Source organism: Capricornis sumatraensis, chromosome 3 (assembly GCF_032405125.1).
Source record: "Capricornis sumatraensis isolate serow.1 chromosome 3, serow.2, whole genome shotgun sequence".
Classification (NCBI taxonomy): domain Eukaryota; kingdom Metazoa; phylum Chordata; class Mammalia; order Artiodactyla; family Bovidae; genus Capricornis; species Capricornis sumatraensis.
Genome location: NC_091071.1, coordinates 176,883,944 through 176,887,906, shown reverse-complemented (window position 1 = coordinate 176,887,906; position 3,963 = coordinate 176,883,944).

Here is a 3,963-nt window from a genome sequence, read left to right as displayed (position 1 = left end):
TCAGCGGGCATTTTGTAAGCACCTACTATATGCCCCAGCCCCGAGGCAGACCTGGTGCACTGTGTGGGGTGCAGACAGGAAGCAGTGAGACACGTCCCCAGCTGCCAGGGGGCTACAGACCCCTGGGGTGACCAGACGCCTTTGGCTGGTTGGACCCTGAGCTGTCACCCCACGGTGGCCTGTCTGGTGGGTGTGGGCTGGATCCTTCCGTTAATTTGCACAAGCTGATTTGCGTGGAAGTGGGCTGATCTGCCTGAGGAGTCAAGAATGGAGGGATGACTGTGGACCCCAAGATACTTGCCTCGCGGCTTTGTCCTGGAGCACTGTGGGCAGAGCACTCAGGCACAGGCTCCAGGAAGCTCCGGATCCAGGCTCTGGTCACTGAGAGGGACCCTGCAGCGCACAGGGCACAAAATGGTGCCAACTCGGTGCAGGACAGGGCTGGGGGCACGCCCTGCCTCTGTGCACAGCACGGAGTGGCTCTGACACTGGAAGGGCGGGAGACCGCACTGGGCATCTGCAGTCCCACAGCTTCGGGGTGCTGAGACCTCCAGGCGCAGCAGCGGAGGTGGGGTCGGGGAGCAGCGCAGAAGACTGTGAGAGGCCTGGGAGTCCCAAGTCTGCTCTGGAGACCCCCAGACATAACAGCAAGACTTTATGTTGTGAGGATTTAGGAAGGAGCTGACTTATGTGGACCAGACAAGAGACCAGAGGCATTTCTGGCTGTTGGTATGATTCTCCCAGGGGCCCACAACCTCTTGAGCCCGGGTGGAAGGGTACTCCCGAGAGATACACCATTATCAAGGCTTTGCCTTTTTCATTTTTAATTGTAATTTATTGCAGTATAGTTGCTTTACAATGTTGTGTGAGCTTCTACTGCACAGCAAAGTGAAGGAGCCACACCCCTGGGTATATCCCTACCCTTGTGGGCTTCCTTCCCATTCAGGTTACCCCAGAGCCTTAACTGGAGTTCACTGCGCCATGCAGTATGTCTAGTTTACGCCATTGTTGTCCAGTTGCTAGGTCATGTCTGACTCTCTGTGACCTCACAGACTGTGGCCCGCCAGGCTCTTCTGTCCATAGCATTTCCCAGGCAAGAATACTGGAGTGGGGTGCCATTTCCTTCTCCAGGGGATCTTCCCAACCTGGGGATTGAACCCAACCCACATCCCCTGCATTGGCAGACAAATTCTTTCCCACTGAAATACCAGAATAGTACCAGTACTACACATACCATTTACACGAGGTCTTTGATATCACCATTTGTACGATGGGTATTATTTGTTCCATTTGCAGAAGGGGTTTGTGGAGCTCCATAGGGCCAAGTCACCTTCCAGGCAGAGCACTGACTAGACCCGGTCTCCTCTCTCTCAAACCTGATTCTTCTCCAGTGGGCCTTCGACATGGGCCATCTGGACAGTGGGTGGTGTTATGGGTTGAAATGTGTCCCCCCACTCCCACAAATGTATATACCCCAGTACCATGTTTGGAGATACGGTCTTTAAAGGGGTAGTTAAGTTAAAATGAGATCATTAGGGCAGGTCCTATTCTAACATGACTTGTGTCCTTTAAGAAGAGGAGACTGGGACACAGGCAGGTAGGAGATTGTCATCCGCAAGCCAACGACAAAGGCATCAGAAGGCCCCAACCCCGCCTGAAATGGACCAGGACCCTCTGCTCTTTGTCCCCCATGTCCTCTGCCTGACTTTTGTCCGTGGGTAAACCTTAGCCAATGAATAAATTGAATCAGAGAAGTGAGAACGTGGAGAAACCAAGGGAAACTGTCAAGGAAGACCAAAGAATGATCGTGGAGCCATTAAGCACAGCCAAGGCCCTTTAGTGGCTCCTCCAGGACTGCAGATAATGTCCTGAGCCGCATCCTGTGAGCTGCCTTCCAGATACTGAAACCCCGACCAGGCGCTGGTTAGAAGCTGGGGCTTTACTCACTAAGCCTGTCCGACTCTTGTGACCCCATGGGCTGTAGGCTGCCAGGCTCCTCGGTCCATGGGGTTCTCCAGGCAAGAACACTGGTTGCCATTGCCTTCTCCATGCAATTTCCTTCTACCTGGTGGATAAGTTAACTGCCTGATGAGCAGACTGTAGCCAGGACATAAGCTGCCCCAGTTCCAAGAATTGGCCTCAGGGAAGTGGGAACAAACGGACCCTAGAACTGAAGACCAACTATACTTGAAACAATCAAGATGATGGTCAGACCACCGACGGCCAATTTCAAAATGACTGTCAGGGCCGACTGTGCTGTTTCTCTAATGTAGCCCCTCCTCTGTCTGTAAAAGCTAATTGTCAGGGGGCAGGGTATGACTTTAGACAGGCATCTGCCCTCCCTGCAACCCCTCCTAGTTGCTAGCATCCAAAATAAACTTTCCTTTCCACCAACCTTGCCTCTTTATTGGCTTTTTTGGAGCAGCGAGCAGCCGGACCCCGCAGCTGGTTACTTACACTACCTTGATCTCTGACCTCCAGCTTCTAGAACTGTGAGAAAACGAAATTCTCTCATTTCAGCCACCCACCCTGTGGCAGCCTGAGCAAACTGACACAGGTATTAGGAGAGCCCAGACGTAATAACGGATGCACAGGCAGGCTCCCTGGAGGAGGTGAGCGGCCTCTAGTCATGACCTTCTTTCTTCTGCTGGGCCCCCATCCTCTCCCCACAATGTCCACACTCGCCCAATCAGCACGAGAGACTGTTCTGAGGGGCTGTCCTGGGCCCCAGGCTGCTGCCTGTAGCCAGACCTTCCCTGACTCCCTGAGCCACATGGCTTCCCATCTTGCTGTCTCAGTTTCCACCTCCATAAAATGGGAATAATGTCCTTTGATGCCTCCCTCCTCCAGAGTCAACTGCTTACAATTAGGAATTATTTGGCTAAATAGTCATTATACACTGTTCATGGGGTTGTCAAAGAAAGAATGCTGAAGTGGTTTGCCATTCCCTTCTCCAGTGGAGCACAATTTGTCAGAACTCTCCATCATGACCGGTCCATCTTGGGTGGCCCTACGTGGCATGGCTCATAATTTCATTGAGTTAGACAAGGCTCTAGTCCATGTGACCAGTTTGATTAGTTTTCTGTGGTTGTGGTTTTCAGTCTGTCTACCCTCCAAGGGCAATAAGGAGTTCATGATCTGAGCCCCAGTCAGCTCCCGGTCTTGCTTTTGCTGACTGTATAGAGTTTCTCCATCTCTGGCTGCAAAGAATATAATCAATCTGATTTCAGTGTTGACCATCTGGGGATGTCCATGTGTAAAGTCTTCTCTTGTGCTGTTGGAAGAGGGTGTTTGCTATGAACAGTGCGTTCTTTTGGCAAAACTCTATTAGCCTTTGCCCTGCTTCATTCCATACTCCAAGCCCAAATTTGCCTGTTACTCCAGGTGTTTCTTGACTTCCTACTTTTGTATTCCAGTCCCCTATAATGAAAAGGACATCTTTTTTCAGTGTTAGTTCTAAAAGGTCTTGTAGGTCTTCATAGAACCGTTCACCTTCAGCTTCTTCAGAGTTACTGGTTGGGGCATAGGCTTGGATTACTATGATATTGAATGGTGTGCCTTGGAAATGAACAGAGATCATTCTGTCATTTTTGAGGTTGCCTCCAAGTACTGCATTTCGGACTCTTTTGTTGACCACGATGGCTACTCAATTTCTTCTAAGGGATTCCTGCCCACAGTAGTAGATATAATGGTCATCTGAGTTGAATTCACCCATTCCAGTCCATTTTAGTTCACTGATTCCTAGAATGTCGACATTCACTCTTGCCATCTCCTGTTTGACCACTTCCAGTTTGCCTTGATTCATGGACCTGACATTCCAGGTTCCTATGCAATATTGCTCTTTACAGCATCGGACCTTGCTTCTATCACCAGCCCCATCCACAAATGGGTGTTGTTTTTGCTTTGCCTCATCCCTTCATTCTTTCTGGAGTTATTTCTCCACTGATCTCCAGTAGCATATTG